Source organism: Triticum dicoccoides, chromosome 4A (genome assembly GCF_002162155.2).
Source record: "Triticum dicoccoides isolate Atlit2015 ecotype Zavitan chromosome 4A, WEW_v2.0, whole genome shotgun sequence".
Lineage (NCBI taxonomy): Eukaryota > Viridiplantae > Streptophyta > Magnoliopsida > Poales > Poaceae > Triticum > Triticum dicoccoides.
Window position 1 is genome coordinate 733,250,173 of NC_041386.1, and position 11,119 is coordinate 733,261,291.

An 11,119-nucleotide genomic window follows, 5' to 3' on the forward strand; every position below is an offset into this window, starting at 1 on the left:
AGATCGTTATAGCAGTTTCCTTTCGTGTGAAAGGGTACGTAAGGAAGGGGATGGGGAGAGAAAGGATTGATTAGCAATAAATGTGTTTAGCGCTAAATGTGTTTAGTTGCTCACCATTAGGATAATAAGGACTGTCGGATTAACGCTAATGGATGACCGAGATCTGTTGGATCTGCCCGATTGGGTCTTTTTATATTCGTATAAATAGATAGATAGATTATAAAATCAGAGCGTCCTCTAAAAAAGTTTCCATGTATAATAAACAGTCAATATCATTGAACAAGTTTCCATGTATAATAAAAAGTCAATTTCATGGAACAGGTAAGTGGCAGCACCTTAGGAAAATATTGCGACTACCGGGAGTCGAACCCCGGTCTATTGCTTGGAAGGCAATTATCCTAACCGTTGGACTATAGACGCAATGGTGACACCAATTTAGATGAAAGTTTATTTATCAAGGAAGTTGTTGTTTTCACACTACCTAGTACTATGAGTCAACTAACATTTTTGCACTTGCTCTCACGGGAATGCACAAAGACAAACTTAGCAAAAAAGATAACTATTTGATGCCCTCATCTACTAACGACGCATTTTGTCGTGGAATAGTCACGACATATGTCCTAGTGTGAGGACTTACTCGTGGAGCCATCGCACTAAGTTAACTTAAAGGGGTTAAACGGAACAAAGGACACAGGGAGTTTATACTGGTTCGGCCCCTTGCGATGAAGGTAAAGGCCTAATTCAGTTTGAGGTGGTATTGCCTAGGTTTTGATTATTAGGGAGTGAATCCGCTTGACCTAGCTTTCGTTCTGTAGTTTCCTGTCCTTAACCCGCCGTTGGGTCGCCTCTTTATATACACAGGTTGACACCTGGTGGCTTACAAAGTCCCGACCGGCTCATAGACAACGTGTCCGGCTCGGTGACTAGTTACACTTTCCTTACAATACAAGTCATACATACATGACGGTTTACACCTGTGGGTCTTAAGTCGTTTTGGGCTTCTGGCCCTTAGCAGCCTGCTCCGTGAACCGCCATCCTTAATATCCTCACGGGCTTTGTCTTTTATGAACCGCCATGAGTATAACCCGGCCCCTCTTGGGCATGTTACACTCAATAGCTATATCCCCAACATTAGGCCCCATGTTGATTTGAACTTGTTCATTTCAATCTTCCATACTTAAAAAATCCTTCCTCATTCGTTCTTTTGCGAGATATTGTAACCCGCCATGACGTTGTTCCCTGGGATTGCGGTAACCCGCTGTGACGTCACCCGTCATAAATATTAATACAAAATGCCCAACAAATCTTAACAGATATTTATCTTTAATAGTCATTCCAAAGATCGAGGCGTCCGAGTCACTAGATAATCATTCATTGACCTCCTTGATTCTCGCGTCTGCCTGTTACCCATTCCCATATTAATAGGGTCAGGCAGCCTTCTCATTTCTCCCTTTCCTTCTTGTCTTCAACCTCCCTCTCTCGCAAAGCACCTGCGCACCGCCGCCACCGGCCTCGTCGACTTCCTCAACCCTAGCCGCTGCATCAACCTGAATGAGACCAGAGAAAAATCCGCAACTCCTCTCCGTTGTTCATCGGATCCAGTAAGTACCTCATCTTCCCATCAAAGATCTCCATTAGGGTTCTGAAGTTCTTAGAGTTCATCATCATTCTTCGTCCTATCTCTATTTAATCTTCACTTTGATCCAAAGATGGCTTTAAAAACACGCGGGACCTGTTTCTATCCCTTCGCTTAATCACTGAACATGTCTCCTAGATGCAGAAATCTTGCCAGTGCATTAGCTCTTCCTGTGTTGTTTTATAGGTTTTGATTTTATTTTCTTTTTCAAACAGCGTTAGATCCGAAACTGATTACACCAATCTGCAAAACTTGTTTGTCCAACACTTAGTAGAATCTACTCTTGATAGATCTTCAATTTCATTGCTTGTCATGGTGGCTTACATCACCAGTCATATGTCATTAGGCCCCGTTAAACCGCCAATATCAACATATTATATAATGTTTATCTCCGGCTTAATAGATCAACTTAAACCAGCTAATTTTGTTTCTTCCCGGGCTTCCTCCCTTACGATGCCGAAGGCCACTACTTTGTGCAATTGGGTTCCCTCCATAGTCACTGAGAACACACTCAAGGACTATGTCAAAGTCGGTTTTTTTACCAGCAAAAAACATCCTTCACTGGCGCGCTCCCAAACCCAATGAGACAAAACCTCATCCGCAGGATGGTGAGGTCATTGTTTTTACTGATCATATGAACCGGGGCTTTTCCCCTCCCGGATCCAAGTTTTTCCGAGACGTTCTACACTTCTTTCAACTTCATCCTCAAGATATCGGACCCAATTCCGTGTCAAATATCTGTACTTTTCAAGTCTTCTGTGAAGTATATCTTCAAGAAGAACCCAGTGTTGAACTCTTTAGGGAATATTTCTATCTGAACCGGCAGAACGAATTTACCAATGGCCCCAGCTTAGAACTTGGTGGGATCTCGATTCAACGGAGAAGAGATGCTGTCTTCCCCTATGCTTGCCTGCCAAGTCACCCCAAGGATTGGAACCAGACATGGTTTTACTGTAAAGACACTTCTCCGGCTGATGGGAATCCACTGCCGGATTATCATGTCCAACGGCTTAACCTGAAACATCATCTTCCTGAAAAGCTTACAACTGATGAACGTGCGAAGATCAAACCCACTATTGCAAAGGTCAAGGCCCTACTGGGAAATGGGTTAACCGGGGTTGACTTGGTTTGATGTTGGATTTCTTGGAGAATCATACCCTTGAGTCGTCGACCCGGCTTAACGTGCGATTATTCGGGTGATGCAAAAGATCCACTACGCTATAACTCCGGAAGTTTAACTGATAATGCAATCAATGAAATCACCAAGACCCTTCTGAACGAAATCCTGGAAAGCTACAGTAAAGTGGGATTGAACCCTTTCTGCAAACTTAACCCATCACCTGCTGTAAGTCTCCAAGCTATTTACTTTGTCTTATCATTCCCATGTTCTGTTGTCTCAACTTTGATGATTTTCACAGGCTGAACCCGATTTTTGGAATAAGGAATATGACCATGAAGCCGCCAAGAAAGCCAGGTCCAAAGCAAAAGTGGCCAAGAGAACCGCCAATAAGAATAAGAAAAAACCTAGTACCTCCGAGATGTTTGAACCAGACGACAGTTCTGAGTCGGAGCTAGCCCTTGATTCCGTTGGCTCCTTTTTCAACTATCTTATTGACACTGATTATCATCAGGATGACACGGAGGCCAGTCAAGCGGGCGAAGAAGAGGTAACTACTACTCCCTCTGACTCGGAGCATTTGCCAAGACAGAAAATTCGTCAAGTAACCCGAAAAGTAAGGTTTTCACACCCCTTAGCTCATTTGGATTGTCACTTTCTTTTGAAGCAACAACAACACGAGAGCCATCATCAGACTCGGACCGGCGGAGGTGGAGAGTTATCTTCTGGTTTACCTAATACTCCAGCTCTGCGGAAATGTCCAAACGAGGTCTTTTCAAATTTAAACTCTTTTTATCCTTTGGCGGGTCTTATTCGTCAGCCGCTTAATTCTTCTGATTCAAATTACCAGGGTACTTCTCACTCCTCTTGTGGCGACTCATCGCAGACTCAGCTACCGGCTTTCAAGATTGCCCCTGGGTAGAATTTATTATTTTCTATCACTTTATCCTTGCCTTCACACTAACCTTCACAACCCTTTACAGGGGAAAAGCAAAGCCTAGCAAGAAAGCAAAAATGACCAAGCCGGCGGAAGACCCTATAGCCCATGAACCGGAGCAACAAATTCCAGTGTCTGAAGCCTCTGTGCAACAACCAGAAGAGACTATCCATGATGTCCCACCAGAAATTCCGGACCTCTCCAGTGATCCCACAAACGTATATCCTTTGAGCACTGAATCACTGAGTCCAATTAAGCCGTCAGAAACTCAGGCCGACAATGTTGTATTCACCGGCACCAGCTTCCGAGAGCCGGGACAACCTACTGTCTTGGCCAAGCACTCCGCCAAAGAAGAACTTATTGAAAGGCGTAGAGTGAGATTCGACATCGCCAACTATTCTCAGTTGAGCACTAGTGTGAAGAAAAGATGCCCTGGAGGTTATAATAAAGTTATTATTTATTTCCTTAATTCATGATAAATGTTTATTATTCATGCTAGAATTGTATTAACCAGAAACATCATACATGTGTGAATACATAGACAAACAGAGTATCCCTAGTATGCCTCTACTTTACTAGCTTATTTATCAAAGATGGTCATGTTTCCAAGCCATAGACATGTGTTGTCATTTGATGAACGAGATCACATCATTAGGAGAATGATGTGATGCCCTCGAGGAGACCCATTTATTAGCTTAGCATTATGATCGTTACAGTTTTATTGCTACTACTTTCTTCATGACTTATACATGTTTCTCGAAGATTGTGCAACTCCCGAATATTCGGAGGAACACTTTGTGTGCAATAAATGTCACAACGTAAATGGGTGATTATAAAGATGCTCTACAGGTGTTTTCGAAGGTATTTGTTGGGTTTGCATGAATAGAGATTAGGATTTGTCACTCCGTGTTTCAGAGAGGTATCTCTAGGCCCTCTCGGTAATACTCATCACTATAAGCCTTGCAAGCAATGTGACTAATGAGTTAGTTGCGGGATGAAGTATTACGGAATGAGTAAAGAGACTTGCCGGTAATGAGATTGAACTAGGTATTGAGATACCGACGATCGAATCTCAGGCAAGTAATATACCGATGACAAAGGGAACAACGTAAGTTGTTATGCGGTTTGACCGATAAATATCTTCATAGAATATATAGGAACCAATATGAGCATCCAGGTTCCGCTATTGGTTATTGACTGGAGATGAGTCTCGGTCATGTCTACATAGTGCTCGAACCCGTAGGGTCCGCACGCTTAACGTTCGGTGACGATCGGTATTATGAGTTTATGTGTTTTGATGTACCAAAGGTTTTTTGGAGTCCTGGATATGATCATGGACATGACGAGGAGTCTTGAAATGGTCGAGACATAAAGATCGATATATTGGATGGCTATGTTTGGTCATCAGAATGGTTCTAGGTGAGTTCGGGCATTTAGCGGAGTACCGGGAGGTTACCAGAACCCCCCAGGGAGTATATGGTCCTTATTGGGCCTTAGTGGGAGAGAGGAGGAGGCGGCCAAGGTGGGGGCGCCCCCCCCCCCAAGCCCAATCCAAATTGGGTGCCCCCCTTCCTTTTCCCTCTCTCCTCCTTCCTTCCTCTCCTACTCCAACTAGGGAAGGGGGATCCTACTCCCCGTGGGAGTAGGACTCCCCTTGGGCGCGCCATAGAGAGGGCCGGCCCCTCCCCTCCTCCACTCCTTTATATACGGGGGAGGGTGCACCCCATAGACACACAAGTTGATTGTTTAGCCGTGTGCGATGCCCCCCTCCACAGATTTCCACCTCGGTCATATCGTTGTAGTGCTTAGGTGAAGCCCTGCATCGGTAACTTCATCACGCCGTCGTGCTGACGAAACTCTCCCTCGACCTCAGCTGGATCTAGAGTTTGTGGGACGTCATCGAGCTGAACGTGTGCAGATCGCGGAAGTGCCGTACCTTCGGTGTTAGGATCAGTCGGATCGTGAAGACATACGACTACATCAACCGCGTTGTCACAACGCTTCCGCTTTCGGTCTACAAGGGTACGTGGACAACACTCTCCCCTCTCGTTGCTATGCATCTCCTAGATAGATCTTGCGTGTGCGTAGGAACTTTTTGAAATTACTGCGTTCCCCAGCAGTGGCATCCGAGCCAGGTCTATGCGTAGATGCTATATGCATGAGTAGAACACAAAGAGTTGTGGATGGTAATAGTCATACTGCTTACTAGCATGTCATAATTGATTCGGCGGTATTGTTGGATGAAGCGGCCCAGACCGACATTACGCATACGCTTACGCGAGACTGGTTCTACAGACGTGATTCGCACATAGGTGGCTGGTGGGTGTTTGTTTCTCCAGCTTTAGTTGAATTGAGTGTGGCTACACCCGGTCCTTATTGATGGTTAAAACAACACACTTGACGAAACATCGTTGTGGTTATGCGTAGGTAAGAACGGTTCTTGCTAGAAGCCCATAGCAGTCACGTAAAACTTGCAATAACAAAGTAGAGGACGTCCATGCTTTGTGATATGATAGGATCAAGACGTGATGAGATATAAGTTGTTGTATGAGATGATCATGTTTTGTACAGTTATCGGCAACTGGCAGGAGCCTTTTGGTTGTCGCTTTACTGTATGCAATGCAATCGCCATGTAATTGCTTTACTTTATCACTAAGCGGTAGCGATAGTCGTGGAAGAAACTTTGGCGAGACGACAACGACGCCACGATCGAGATCAAGGTGGCGCGCCGGTGACAATGGAGATCATGATGATGCTTCGGTGATGGAGATCACGAGCACAAGATGATGATGGCCTTATCATGTCACATATTATGATTGCATGTGATGTTTATCCTTTTTCTATCAAATGCACACCTATTAATAAATTAGAAAAGATGTCAGAAATCAGAACTTACTAAAGAATTAAATTACTGTATTCATTAAATAAACAATTTATCATTGATTGAATGCCACTTTGCCCTTTTCTGACTATGTAATCTCTGCATAATATTATCAAAACCTACACATCTAAAATACACCTTCATAACATTTTCCATCAAAATTGAATTTTCCAAGTACGTTATAATAATCTAACTTGTCCCAGATAAATAAGCGGAGTACAAAATTTGATCTAGATCAGCTTACAACTCTTTCTTGCATTTCATGTGTAATACCTATTGAGATGCATATGCCTATTTTTTCCTCCTATGAATCAGTCGTTAGTGCCTCTTTTATTTTATTGTTATTTAACGTCATAAATAACCTATATGGCTATTCTGTTTAGAGAAAGTTCATACATAGAACACAAAATATTTTCAATTACATTATATTTGAAAAAGATGTCACTCCCTTAGAGTAGCTTAATAATAATTTCTTCCTCCCCCCTCAAACTAGAAAATGTTGGTAATGTATACTGTTTGTCGGAAAATGCTGGCACCGTCTTGTACTTTATGTACTCATTAAGAAAACACCTTGGCGGGAACTTATTTTGGTTACTCTATTCAGGAACACGTACATGTTAATCAGCGTGTTATCAAAAACATCATGAGCATGACAGAGAAATGTGGATCATGTGCGAACTTGAAGATTAAAGGCGATTGAAGGTACGTGCCTTATAACCATCATGTTTTTAAGTTGACTATTCACACTAGTAGAAAAGGGGGCATTTGTCCCGGTTCGTAAGGGCCTTTAGTCCCGGTTCATGAACCGGGACTAATGGGTCGTTACTAATACCTCCCCCTTTTAGTCCCGGTTCGAACACGAACCGGGACAGATGGGCCTCCACGTGGCCGGTGCGCCGAGCCCAGGCAGGGGAGCCTTTGGTCCCGGTTGGTGGCACCAACCGGGACCAAAAGGCGATGTTTTTTTTAAAAAAAGTGGCTGCTTTAGGGGTTTTGGGGGTTATTTTAGGTTGTTATTAGCTAGCTAACAGAGAGAAGTGTCCTCTCTTATATCTTTGTCCTTGATTTACCAATGCTACTGCTATGTTCATTTCACCCGCTGATATAATAACTCATGCATGCTCGCGTCATACATCATCATATATAATAACAAGTCCTATTAATCATGCATCATCATACAACTTCTACTCGTTATTAATAATAAGTCATACGATCATCATCCTCATAGTCATCGAACCCAACCCTACATAATTGTTCTGAGCACATGATCATCAGTATCAGGTAGGACCTAAACACCCTTAAGGTAAAATAGCATAAAATAATATAGACCCTGACTATCCATTATGAAGAATGGAGATCATCCTGTCTCCAATTCTTGAGCTTCGCTGCCTTTTGCTTCCAAGAAGCTCCTTACGACTATCCATACATTTTTTCCATTCTTTGATTGTCATGTCTCCACTTCTTTTAGAAACCCGGTATGGACAGTCCAGATTCGTAGGAAGACCTGGTTGTATGTTCAAAACATGAAGGCTACTGTGCGTATACATCAGATGAGGCACACAATCATTCGGGATTATCTGTTGAAAAACATAGTAATAATTTCATAGTTAGCAATGATGTACTAGTTTTAGAAGTGTGCAAAAAGATGCACGAATGTCGTAATAGTAAAAAATCTTACCAGGGTATCTCCATGGTAGTTACTGTAGTTCAACACATGCACTGGTGGCACGTATTGACCATAATGTTGAGGAGTTCAATTGTAGACATTGTAATTCTCAAGATCAGTACAAAATGCGATCAGATGATTTTTCTCCCTATAAGTTAATTCGGAGCCATCGGTGTAGTGGGTTTTGTCTACCATCTTCCGCACATTCTTTGAAGAATGAAAATAAGCTATCAATGGAAATAAGATGTCAACTATTTTGAAATAAACAATATAAAATTACTTAATAACTATGTTAAGCTCACATGGGGGAAGAATTGGAGGTGTATCCACAAGGACCCAAATCGAAGGTCTGTCTTGCTCGATTGTAGGATCACCAAGATCCATGGTGACAAGCATACCCTCATCAAAACCATACATCTTGCAAAGTGCTTCCCAATTTTTGCAACCAAAATGGGTTACACTCTCAGCATTGTACAACTTTACTTGAAAATCCACACCATGATGGGTCCTTAGGAGAATTTTTTTGGTTTCCATACTTTCATGGTCTTCAAAACCCATCCTCTCCAAGACATAGCGTCTTGCATAGCCTGGGATAAGCTAGTCGAATTGGAAAAGATGAAAAATACACGTTAAAATAGTTGAAGTCGTGCTTAATTACGAAAAAAACTATTGTCGTCGTTGCGTACCGTATGAATATCGAAGGTCTCCTCGAGCTTAATGCTGAAGCGCCGATCTTCGTCCAGCTCAATGAACCTATCGCACATACCTCGGTCATCGTGGCACCAGTCGCACTCCCCCGGGTGGTTTTCATCGTCCGAGTACGACATTTCCGGCCTATGTTCATAATTCAAATATTAAATTAACTAGATCATTATTATTAATCACGGGTTGACTAACGGTGATGGTACGTAGCTCCTCCTTTCATTCCTGAGTGCATTATTACATCAAATTGTCTAGCACACAGGAATGAAGGAGAACTTTTCCAATATGAGCATTCAAGCAAAAACCAAATCATAAAATAAGCAAAACCAAATCATAAAATAAAGTAGTATTCAAATTAGCATGCATTCAATTATAAGCAAAAGTACATCATCTCTTGGTGTCCGTACATCGTCAAATATTATCACTAATATAGCATCACTAATACAACTAGAACCGTAGAGCCCGACGGGTATCGTCGCGGGCGGTGGTCACCCAAAGATAAGGAACCATCACAGGATCATAGCTCTAGTGAGATCCCTGAAGAATCTGTCAGGTATTGTCGAACCTGCCCTCCAATGCAACCATGTAGCGACGAACGTGCTCGTCCTCCTCGCTGACACGGACGTACCACATCCACGGTGTCCGGAAGCCTCAGCACCGTCACTGGCCCACGCGACCGCCACCAAACAAGGATCGGGTCAACAACGGGCTGCCTCCTCACAAACCTACGTCCCCCGCAAGGTAGCACCTCCCAATACCAGCCCGACGGAGCCCAGTCCCGAACATGACCCTTATCAAGCAGGCCTCCACCGCTGAGTCGACGACGATGAGGATGCGGGATAGGCATCGCTGACGTCGTCGATACGGGAACTACTTCTATATATAGTTAAATAAAGTAGTTTTATTAATTAAATCAACTAGTTCAACTACTAAGCACTTACTAGAAATAAAATAAAATAGTACTTACTAAAAATAAACTACTTCTATATATAGTAAAATAAAGTAGTTTTATTAAATCAACTAGTTCAACAATAAGCACTTACTATAAATAAAATAAAGTAGTACTTACTAAAATAAACTACTTCTATAGTAAAATAAAGTAGTTTATTAAATCAACTAGTTCAACTACTAAGAACTTACTAAAAGTAAACTTGTTTAACTAGTTCTATTATATTTAACTAGTTCAACACAATTTTTTTCTAAATATGGGACGCGGTGTTTTGGCTCTTAGGTGCATATGCACCCATTGTCTAAATACACATTTTGAAAAATTGAAAAATTTAGAACAAAAATCTCGCGGGTATATCCGGACATTCTATGTGCATGCACAAAGTTTTCATGAAAAACGACGTTTTTTATGGCTTATATAAAAAGATAAATAAATGTGAAATGAATAGTTGTAATGAAGCATCAGAAATTGTCTTTTTTACACAAGCCACAAAAAACCTCGTTTTCCACCGAAAACTTTGTGCACGCACATAGAATGTCCGAATATACACGCGGGATTCTTGTTCGGAATTTTTGAACTTTTCAAAATGTGTATTTAGACAATGGGTGCATATGCACCTAGGAGCCATTGTTAATTTCCGCTAAATATGCACATATATATACATAAATTGACAAAAAAACATCTAATTCAACTAATCTAAAATACATGGAAAAACATCTAATTCAACTAATCTAAATAATTTTATTAAACAATTACTAGTATATATACATGGATAAAATTCATATATGAAAAAAAATAAAAATAAAGAGGATCCGGGGCGGCGGCGGCTCACAGCGGGGCCGGCCGGCGAGGGCGATGACAGGGGCGGCGACGACGTCGACGACAGCGACGGTGGGGGCGCGGACGGCGTCGGCATGCAGAGGACGACGTCGGCGTCGGTGGAGGCATTGGCGGCGGACGGCGATGGCGTGGGCGGCGGACGGCGTCGGCGTGGGCTCCAGGGCGGGGGCGACGGCGACGGCGTGGGCGGCGGACGGCGACGGCGTCGGCGTGGGCTCCGGGGCGGGCGCGACGGCGACGGCGTGGGCGGCGGACGGCGACGGCGTGGGCGGCGGACGGCGTCGGCGACGGCGTCCGGCAGCCTGGCGGCGTCCTCTTCGCGCGCGTCGTCGGGGGCGAACTGGAAGATGCAAACCAAAATTTTCACAAATGTGCCTTATATACATGAAGC

The 11,119-nt window shown here is 43.1% G+C and overlaps 1 non-coding gene across 1 annotated transcript; it reads right to left on the reverse strand.

The window, feature by feature from the left end:
* Positions 1-348: 348 nt before the first annotated feature.
* TRNAG-UCC lies at positions 349-420 on the reverse strand. Its single transcript has one exon. It is a non-coding gene; the product is annotated as a tRNA-Gly (tRNA).
* Positions 421-11,119: the final 10,699 nt, after the last annotated feature.